The sequence below is a fragment of the Parasteatoda tepidariorum genome, chromosome 2 (assembly GCF_043381705.1).
Source record: "Parasteatoda tepidariorum isolate YZ-2023 chromosome 2, CAS_Ptep_4.0, whole genome shotgun sequence".
Lineage (NCBI taxonomy): Eukaryota > Metazoa > Arthropoda > Arachnida > Araneae > Theridiidae > Parasteatoda > Parasteatoda tepidariorum.
In genome coordinates, this window is record NC_092205.1 from 3,174,790 (window position 1) to 3,186,877 (window position 12,088).

The following is a 12,088-nucleotide window of genomic DNA, read 5'->3' on the forward strand; positions in this document are numbered from 1 at the left end:
AGGGGCCTCAAATCCATGATTCGTCTACCACTGAGGACATTTTTCTCACTGTAGTTGATGCAAGACTGATGAGAAATTCGTATCGATCAGTCATCGATTCGAATCCCGTCCACCGCATTGGAAGGCGAATACTCTTCTCTTGAGCCATATCGGCTCTTGGAATCATATTGTGGAAAATGAGAAAATACAGATCAGTTCCGTCTGGAAAAACCCTTAGCATTTAGTGAACTTACTTGAAAATGAAATGAGGTGTTTTTATTTGGTTTGGTGTTATGGCCTAATAACTCCCAGATAAATAAAAAAAAATTAACTTTAAGACCCAGTGAGGAAATCTTAAATCATTGTTGGCAATCTTTTTAACAGTATGTCTAAAATCTTTTTAATAATGTACCAAAAACCAAAATCTTAAAGTTATATAAGTAGAGAAGATGCACCACACATTTTAATTCGTTACTCTTGACTTCCATATATTTTTCCAACAAGTTAAAAAAAGTTACATTTACCAAATAATTATGTGAATTCTCGCACTCTTTTATGTATTTTATTCAGAAAGACATAACATGAGAATTTAATTCTATCATTTTTTAAATCGATAAGGTACATGCATCTGCTTCCAATTAACCATACAATTAATTTTAGTAGTTATATTTTGGTCTGGAATTTTGCATTACTAATATGTTTGAAGACTAACGTGGCTGCCACATAGGAAATTATCAACTTAGCTTTAGCACTTATTTTTTACCACTTTCTTGAAATAGAACAGTTTACATAACAACCCAAGTGTTGCGTGAACGCAATGTCAGCAGTAAATGAATAAATTAAAAAAAAGTTTTATTTGTTTCTTAGATAGTGTTTCGATTACGTTAGATATTTATAAGAATTAATTTTCTTAAATAACTATCTTACAAGAAGACATTAAATTTTATTATATGTGTACTAAGATTATCAAGAGATGGTGAATAAAAAATTATATTGTTGTGTATTTGAAAACTGTGACTTGATTTTTAAATCGAAATACACTCGCACAATATGACTTACATAAATTGATCAATACAATCAGCTGTTTCACATTTATTATTTTAACAAATTATTTCCCTTTTTTAGTAAAAAAAACGCACAACTTAAACCGAGGAAAATTTTTAGTACTGAAATAAAAATTAATTTTTCAGTTAATGTAAAACAAATAGTTTCATCATCAAACATAAAGCATAAAATAATTAACAGGGATTTCATTTAAATAAAGAAAAAAAACGTGTTTATACCTTGTCGATTTTTATGATTAAGTAAGCTAAATGTAATTTTGAATTTTTTTTTCTAATCTTCATTCTATTCATATTTCTAGAACCTCATTTTTCAGAATCTAAGGAAGCTAATTATTTTCTCGAGTTCATCTAATTGAATCTCAATTAATGTACATTTAATGAGGTGAAAAAATAAGTTTTTATGTGCCCTTTTTGATTCCTTTTATCGCGACAAAAGAGATATAAGTCATCAGGCTTATTAATTAGTATGTAGCTCTTGACAAATTTTGCATGGACTTCAGCGTGAATTAATTAGTTCTTTTATAGGATGCCCCGAACCTTATGAAACAGTTTTACAGAATTATAAGTTAATAACCTTAAAAGTGCTTATATTCAACAAGATAGATGAAATTCAATTAAAATTTTCTATTAACAGCGTTTTTTGAATCACAATTTAAATTTCAAAAGCAATAAATATTTAATTTTAAAAAAATGCATTGTAATTTTCTTTAAAAAAATTATGAAATTTATCTTTTGATTAAATTTTAATTGGAAACGTAAACTAAAAATAAACTTCAAGCATTAAAAACTGTGCAATGTTTCTCTCATTTCATTCGGAATGTGATTTTTATTTAGCTCTATAGTTTATAGACATCCAAAACATGAGGAATAGGGTATACTTTAGATATATTAGGGTATACCAAAAGGATAGGTTACTTCGTGCTACGTAGATAGAAGTGAAAAATAACATGAAAAAAGCACAAATCAAGTATATAAATGGTATACTATATTTTCAGTATCTAGAAAAGCACCTTCCTTGGTGCCTAAACACCAAATGATATTAGAAAAATATTAGAAAAATAAAGAGATAAACACATAGAAAGAGATTTAACCAATTAGGACACAAGAACAAGTTATAGTTAGGACAGAGGAAGAGAAAAGTGTAGTGTGAGGAGGTTTGGTGGGAGGTCCAGGAGCAAAAGATGTTGAATTAGAACAGATATTGAAAGAGTTGGATACTAGACAGATCGTAAAGATTATCAGATTTTCTCAAAATGTGGAGTGATTCACAGATATCAAGTTAAGTAGGTGAAGGGAAGTGTTTAAAATTTGATCAGAAAAAAACTTAGAACTATGATTAGAATTAAAATATTGTTTAATATCCTGATTTTTTTTGGCTTCTATAACATTAGATTTTGGGTTCTTCACCTATTTCGCAGAAATTAGTTTTCTTTAAATTAAAATTCACCTTATTAAAATGAATTTACAATGCAATTTTTTATAACTGACTCATTCCTATTTTTTTTTTTTTTTCGTTTTTGAAAAAGAAAGTATCGTGAACGTGATTAATGTCGTTAGAGAATGAATTAGGTACAATTCGCACCAATCTGTTTGAATTATTTCAGAGAAGATAGCCAACATCATCATCTACAGGGAGCAAAATTTTCAACAGATTTGAAATTGAAACCTAACAGAAAAAAATGAATACATAGTCTGACCATCACAGAAAATCAAGCCAGAATAAGATGTTAACAAGAACAAACAAAAGAAAAGAACAAGATGTGGACTACGCATTATATCACATTATCTTTTCGCGTGAGAAACGTTTTATCCTCAAAGACAGTCATAAACATTAAACAATCGTGTATATGCCGGTATTTCCAAGGATGAATTAATTGTATAACAATACCAGAATGCCTCGAAATTGATGATATGGGGGATGATTTCCCAAAAAGGAAAGTTTTCATTTATTGATCTAACAGTTTAAACCAAAGTTTAACTAACAGTTTAAACCAAAGTTCAACTAACAGTTTAACTACGTACTACTTAGAAATTGCCTTTCCGAAGCATTTAAGTGAGTCTGCTCCTGATTTATCCGGATAACAACCAAATTTCTTTCAACAAGACTCTGCGCCAGCCTGCAAGTAAAGAGAGGTTCAAACACGGTGCAGAACTGGTTTAAAATGATCTAATTTCATCAATACCGAAGAGTAGCCTGCTTCTTCACCAGACTTAAATCTACTTGATTATTTTATGTAGGCTCATATGCTCTCAAATTTTGAGAGCACAGAGGGACTAACTATCGAAAAATTCTACAGAAGCTTAATACAGATTTGGCATCAGGCTATAGAAGAAGCAGTGAGTACCAGTTCTAATGAGCTTTTTAATCATTTGCATATAAAATTGTAATGAAAATTGATTGGGAAAGATATGAGTGGCCTGCCACTTCACCAGACTTAAATCAGATTATTTTATGTGAGCTCATATGCTCTCAAATATTGAGAGCCCAAAAGGAGTCACAATTTTGAAAAATTCAATAAAAGTTTGATAGAGATTTGGCATCAAATTACTGGAGAAACAGTACGTGGCAGCTGTAATGAGTTTTTCAATCATTAGCGTATAAAATTATAAATAAAAATGGGGAAAGATATGATCTTTCATACAATAAATGTGTCGATTGTCAATTAGAGATGTAAAAATAACACAAAATGATTTAGAAGGATTTTCTTTCCGATTACTTAATTATGCCCTGTTGTGCGAGAAGTATCAAATGTTAAACTTGTAGTAAAATATACTAAAGAGTACCCGCAGAAATGCAAGTGAAGAGTTGAAACTTCACGTGCTGAAAGCTGTTCTTAAATTAGTTTTTTTTTCAAACTTCCAATTCATTTGAAAGCTATTATAATTTTAGGTACCTTTTTTCACGAATCTTATCTCACTATCTTCAACAAATAATAGCTATTTGGCCATTTAAGTAAAAAAAATTCTTTAACTTTCTAGACATCTTTATTTTATATTCTCCTTCTTGCGTTGGTGTTTAAAGTTATAAAAGTAATGAAATAAAAGAGAGAAAGGGAACTAAGGTTATCGTTATATACCGTTAGGGAGCAAAACTGTGTATCCTATCTAATTGTGTCATCTATTCATTACGATTAACATATTAACTATCAGTATCTACATGAAATTATAATAATATTAAGCTTTGTAAGCAAAATGACTTTTCTGAAAAAGGGTTTGGTGAATAGATGGAGCAGAAGAGAAGACTTCTGGTATGGATTTAAAGCTATAATGCACAAATCCGCTTGCAGTTTGTTGAATTTTCAAAATATATTCCATAAATAAAAGGAAATAAAATTCATTAATCCACTTGATTTTTAATACCTTTAGTGAGTCTCTTTATGTAGACATGCTTATCACCACAAAAAATATACGCAAATAAAATATCAATAGATAAATAAAAAACAGATTTAGCAGGTGCTGAAATCCAAAATTGATTTAGTCTAACATCAAAATGAATTTCTTTTCTTAAATTATCCTCAAAAATAATTAATGTCTCATGAAGTTGTTTGCAATTATTGACACAGTTAGAAATACATCCGTTATAAATGATTGATAATGATAAGCAATAAAATTAGTTTAGTAAGTGAACAAAAATAGAAAAAAATAATAGAATATAATGACGATTTTTAATGTATTAAATGTCTTTTTTCTCCTTTTTTTAAAAAAAAAATTTGTATTATTTTTTTAGAACACATACTTTTCTTATTTAGATTAAAAATGTTTTCCACACAAATATCTTAAAACAGAGACCGAATAACATATAAACCGAATATTGTTTCTTCAAATCAATGTAACGTCTCCTCATAAAAAAGATTTTGTGCGTTACAGTATATTTTTCTTTCGGTTCTGATATTGATTGATAAGTAAGTTATCAACACGACGCAATTCAATTATTCCCACTGAGTTTCTGCTTCTTACTTTGTGGTGACAGTTTCTTCTTTTTTGTTGGTTCGTGCTGAGTATATGTTTTTCTTATACTCAAGGGAAATGAAGTGTTTTTCAGTAAATGTTTTATACACAGCAATATAGTGTTGCCTACTTTTTTGAGACAGAATGTGATCATAAATATTGGTATATCGCTTCCTAATACGTAAATCTGTTTCTCTTTCTCCTTTCTTCTTAGCCTCATTGCTGAAAATTCAGATTTTTTTTAAAGATACGAGGGAGATAGATAGGAATTTTCTTTAATAAATTTTTAAGAAATAATTTAAAAACTAATTTAAATAATATATTATGATATTTACACTGAAAAAAGTACAGTCAAAACTGCTCGAATATGTTAAAATTTACCGTGTTTCTGGCTCTATAAGAACACCAAAAACCTCGGTAATTATTACCGAAGTGATTTGAATGATTTTGGTAAAATTAACAAGAAAATAAGGTTTTATAATATGTGATAAAACTTTATATTTTATCATAATACCTTAATACCTGGTATAAAAACCATTTATTCGGTTGAATTAACTTTTTCATTTTGCATTTTTTGTGAAATGTGTGGTAATAGTAATTATAACTTTGAATACCTCTAAATTTACAGCGCTACTATATGAACGGAAATGTTAACAGATGAAAGGTTTAAATACCGCGTGTACTTCGGCTTTAATTATCAGAATTATATTTTTTGACAGAAATGTCATTATCATACAGCGTGGTAATTTACCAGATTTTTATTTCCGAGTGTAATATCCTGTTATCCAGATATCACCGTTACTAGATTCATTTCATTACGATTTGCATAGTAACAAAGTAATCTGTGTTATTTTCTAATATACAAATGAAAAAAATTAAAATAAATTATAATTTACAAGTAAAATATTATTTGTTTTTTTTGTGAAAAACACTGACTTTTAAAAGAAAAATAACAGTGAATGCGAAGAAACAACGGTGTTGGTAAACGATGCGAACAGGAAGAGTTCTTCGTGGCAATAAAAAAATTTACTCGCAAATTTCTAATGAAACTCGAACTATTATATTGCAGTGTCTTTACGTTTTAAATTGAAGTAAAAACAATAAGAATTTTCAGTTAATAATCCATTTTAAAATTTAGTTAATAAACTATCCATTAACGAAAACTTAAAAAATGAAATTCCAATCAAAATGTTTCATGCTTAAAAATTAGTTCAAGAGGTTCTTATTAATATTCATTATAAGATTAAATTCATATTAATAAGCAACCAAATCGTATTTTTCACTTAGTTGATTAAATGCCAATGCAACTGAAATTCATTACTAGTTAATTTTCGATATATTTTCTTTTTATATAGTTGCTGTCATAAAAATTTGCTCTCCATTTAGTTAATTAAATAAATGCAAAATAAAATCAATATAATTTTACTAGTTATAAAGTTAAAAAAGACTTAAATATTTATTCTATCTCTAACTTAATTTTAAAAGAATTGAAACTTTAAATTGAAATATTCCTTGTATGCGGGACTTTTTCAAACAATTTTCTGCATTGCTAGAAATCTTAAATACAATTATTTTCTTTTGATTTTGCGATCGAACTTTTATTATAAGAAGAGCACTATGACATGCATTCTAATGTGGCATTTTTTAAAGCGTATACATGTAAATTCAAATTACAGGGAACATTTGAAAGGGAAAAGTTGAATCAAAAAATGTCTTTGTTTGTTCTACGATGAAATGATTTTTTCTTGTTTTTGGTAAATCTGATATTCTTGAATCTATAAATGTTATATTTGAACAAAATGTTGTATGAAAGAAAATGTTGTTTTAACTAGAATTAATGAGAAGAATTTAGAAACATTAGTAACAGCATTTTCTAAAGAAACTTTTACAAATAAAATTTTGAACTTAAGATTATTGTTGAGAAGCGAAATTAATGTTAAAGTATGGTATTTCTTTATATTTATTTCCTTTTTAAGTTTTATCTTCAAAGCTAATATTTGCTTATTAAAACATTTATTTTCATTATGCTTTCAGAAAGGAATTTTAAGTATATTTATTTAAATATGAATGAAAACTATTGCATTTGAAGAAGATATTTTTATAAACTTCTTATGAGAAATCTTAAATTAATAATAACCACTTTTCAAAAACATTACTTTAAATTTAAATGAAAAATAAATTAACATTTTCAAATAGATACAAAAATTTAAATTTAGTAATTTTAAATAAGAAAAACTGGTTTTCCACAGTTTGTAACGCAAAATCTTTAGTTAATAGCTCTCAAAAATGGATAGTACTCATTAAATTTTAGAGTATTTGAATGTTCGAACAATGATCTGCCTCAAGAAGCTTTTTATTTTCTTTTTTACATCTTTCCACTCTCGGCTGAAAATGAAAAAAAAATAAAACGGAAAAATCAGTGAACAAAAAAAATATAAATTATGCGACACTAATTGCATTTTTTAAAGATATGTGTTAAAATGTGTATATAACTACTTATTTTATTTTTTAGACGGTAACGAAATATACATTTTACACTGTTAGAATTTTTATACTAAAATTACAGCAAAATAACAGGCAGCAGTCAGTCCATCCCATTAACATTAAATTTTACGGTAAAGAACAGTTTTTTACCATCATGGTTTGAAGGGATTTACAACATTTATAGTTATAAAAATGAATACAGAACTTTATGTTTTTTTTTAACCATTTACTGCCCACATGGCTTTAAAATCATGAAAAAGGAATTTATCTGGATACAGGAGATAAGCTTTTCTTTATGCAATGATCAATGTAGAGTTCAGGACATTGGAAGCTCATCACGTGTGAATGGAGGAAATATTGTGGTGCCAATGCTGGGACTCGAGCCCCTGTTCTTAGACTGACAGATCTTGGCTATAATTTGTGCGCAGTTGTAGGGAACTAAGAAGCTTCAATAGGTGCGCTTAGCTAATGTGATGAAATTCTGGTTGCTTAACCATATCAGGTGAAAGCAGTGAATAAACAATTTTCCTCCCAGTTCACAGTTGGAATACCATGCTATTTACGGTCAGTAGTCTATAGTTTCAATATGGTTAGTTTCATGGTAAGGTTTCAATATAGTATAGTATTGTTAATAGTTTTATCTGAATATGGCAAAATAACAATAAAATAAATTGTTATTTAAGATTTTTTCCCGAGAAAGTGTAGTAGTTTATTCATTTCAATTCGTTGATTTGATTTGACATCATCCATCACTGTTATATATCCTAGAAAGCTCTATATGACGAGTGCGACATATTACGAAAAGTCAAATAATTCTGTTAATTTCAAATTTCCATCAAAATGATGTCATAACCTAAAAAAACTGTATGCTTATAATAAATTAAAAATTATTATCCTCTCACTATTTGTGGCATTTGTTTTTCCCTTTTGAGTAAAATGCATTTTTCAACTGCACTGTAAAAAATAACAATAAATTCAATAGAAGAAAAACGTATTTTTTACAGAAAAAAAAAGTTTAAAGAAAAATAAAGTTATTTTTTCTTTTTAATACATTATTCGCACACTGTAGAAATTGTCATTCTTTTTACAGACTTTTTTTTAATATTTGACACTTTTAAAACTGTTTTGTTGCGAAGAAAACTGTTCGGTTGGCAAAACAGTTTTATCCTAATCATAAGCAGATTTAAGTCATCATTTGAAATTCTAGTTTTTTCCTTGCAGATTAACTTATCGTACGATAACTCAATTTTTTTTTCAAATCATTTTATGGTTATTTTCTATACTTGCTCCTATTTTTCAGATATTATTTTATGGTTTTGAAATTCTTTTAAACAAATTGTTAGTCGATTTTATTGTCAAGTTGATACTCTGCCTGATTATTATATTTCTTTAGGTATACTATTGTCTGTAGGTTAATTTGCCACACATTTTTATACGAGTATATTAATATAATTTTAAACGTTTTTACATTAAATAATGTTTTAATAAATAATACTTTTATGTTTAACACTAAACATACCATAACCGGTTAAATAATCGTTTGAGGACTTTTGCATCGAAAATGCGCTCTTCGTCTTATCGTTTTTGCACATTTGTCTTTTTCTAACAATTATATACAGTTAATATTCTATTATTGTATTTTTTGTATTTTGTTTGTTTCGAATAATACTTGGCGTATACCTATTTCTATCACAACCGGTTATTTGACCGGGAGAACAATTTATTGTTATATGAGGTTATAGGATCAGAAATTGCGATGTAATGCGTGTATGAATTCGATGTATGCAACGTATTTCATTCGATGAGTTGCACATTTTTGCAAAGACTGTTGCATAGTGAGTTCAATCAGAATAACTGTGAATTCAAATTTCAAAAAAGGTACCTAAAATTTTAAATTGGCATTTTTGTGTAAGAAAAAGTGGCAGAAACTAAATGTTTTGGTAAGTAGTTTATATTTTATTTTGATGGATTTACCTCATTTCTAATTAACTGTTAGTTTTTACCCAGAAAAATGTCGAGATAATCGAGGCAGCACAAGTTCTTAGAAGAAATAATATTAGTTATAGGAATAATTATAAGAATTATAGAAATAATAATAATTAGAAGAAATATGACCGGCTATTGTAGAAATAGGTATATATTAAGTGTTGGTATGTTTAGTGTTAAGATTTTTCTTCTGACTGACCTGTTCCTGACTTGACAATTTCTCTTACTAGGCCTGTATTATCTCAGAGGACAGAGTGATTGCTCTCAATGAGGTGACCCAGGTTCGAATCCCACATCGACTGGCTGTACTCTCTTAAAATGAAAGAGTGATTTCTCCTACTCAAAAATGAGTTGAATTTTTTTAACTCAGCTTGAGTGAAATACACTCTTATTTGAGCGAAATTTTTGTTTGCGTTTACTCAAACTTGAGTGGTATTTATTTAAGCAATATTTGAGTGCTCTTAGCTCAAACTTGAGTGATTTATTTATTATTTAATTGTGTGCGAGCTATAAGCTGCAATTTCTATCGTTTTATTTTAAGAAGCAAACGATAATAAATCTAAATGAAATTGTTATGTTCTGCGATCTAAATTGATTATGTCTTCACTTTTATTTTACGTTCGTGGCGTAACTACCACTACGAAAAATAAACATCAATTCACTGGTATATAAGACATGTTAACTTGATTTTAACATGAGGTACCTTTTGATAGATGAAGGTTGGCATTGTGACAATGCCAATTTGTCGATAACTCTACCCCCCCCCACATTGGTCACCTCCGGACGTGATTAGAACATGCAGTAACGCCCACTTCGATGGATGGTCCACATTGAACACTGGTAGGGATGAAAGCGAGACGGAAAAGATAAAAGGCTGATAGTAAATTTTTTTCAGTTATAGCTAGTTTTTGAGAGGAGTTTACTTTTTCTTTTATTAAACTATTCAACAATATCTACTCTATCATGGAAATGAAGCAGTTTTTCGAAAAAAAGGCTGGAATGAAATATCTTACGTACCAGTCAGAGATGCCAACTTGTNTGATAGTTAATTAATTGTGATTCTGGTTTAATAAATTCAATTTAGCAGATTTTTATCCACCACTATTTTTAAATAATTCGTACGTTTATATAATTCACAACTCTATAGTACTTATGTCATGCCATACCTTTTAAAAGGCAAGCAAAAATAGTCAAATATTTGCAAAATTTACTTTGTAGTTATTTACCGTTTTTTTTAATTATTTTGACGTGTCCGGAGCAGTTGGCATCTCTGATCAGTTTTGTCTCTTTTCCGTCTTGATATATAAGGGCTTTCATCCATGAACAATTGAACAGTATGATTAAAATATATTCACTTAAAGGATGCTAATTATGAATAAAAAATGATTGAAATTCACACAAATTCAAGTTAAAAGGACACAATCAAGTGATACATATAATCACTCAAGTTTGAGTGAAAACGATCCACTCAATTAATACTGAAAATCACTCAAACGCGAGTGAAAATCACTCAAGTTTGAGTGAAAACGATCCACTCAAGTAATACTGAAAATTACTCAAACACGAGTGAAAATAACTCAAGTTTGAGAGAAATTTTTTTCACTCAAACTTGAGCTATTTCCATATAACTCTTTCACCTGAGTGATTGTAACTCAAGATGAGAAGGCCGCTTTTTTCTGGATGAAAGAGTTAAATAGCATTCAAGTTGAGTTATTTTCACTCGTTCATTTTAAGTGAGTATAAATGCTGCTTTCGGTTCACACCTATTGCGATTCTCATATAGTTAGTTTATAGTTTATTTTTTAATAATAAAAATAGTTTATTAAGTTAATGGAATTTATTTGCCAAAATAACAGTACTTTTCAGCTTAAAATACGCGCGTCTGTTTTATTTTATTTTATTTTTTATTTTTGTTGTAAAATAAGCAGTTTCATACTGACCTACCGGTTGACAATTCTATTAGTAAATTTAACAGATTTTTTATAGTATATTTATGTAAGCTATAATATAAAAAAGGGATCAAATAAAAACATTTTTATTTATTACTGGTACAAATATTGGAAAAGGAAAAACAAATTTCATTTTCAATTTCACCCATATACATTTAGTTTTATAAAGTTATGTCCAGCTGACCACTTCTCAATATATTTTTCTCTTTATAAAAGAAGAGTTATTGTGCTATATTTAAAAAAACCTGTTGCATATCTAAAAAAATGCAATTTTCTCATTTACATATTTGCAATGCCCCTTATTTACCTTCTTGACAGTTTACTACTGAAAGAAATATTGAATATTTTTTCTTCTTGAATCTTTCAAAAGCATTGAATTCAGTTACAGTATTTCGGCGGTGCCAGTCTATTCTAAGTATGCATTTTAAATCAATATAGTCCATTTAAAATAAAAGCAAACAGGATATTTAATTCTATTTTAATCTTTTAGTGAAAGAATCAGTTTAAGTAATGGAATGGCGAAAAGATACTTTTTAATACTAATACTTTTAATACTAATATTTTAATAACAATAAATTTTTAATAATAAAACTTTGTTTATACAAATTTGAATAATATTTAACTGGTATGAATGCTTCTCGCTTTGTAGATAACTGTGCATGCCCGTACAGAAATTTA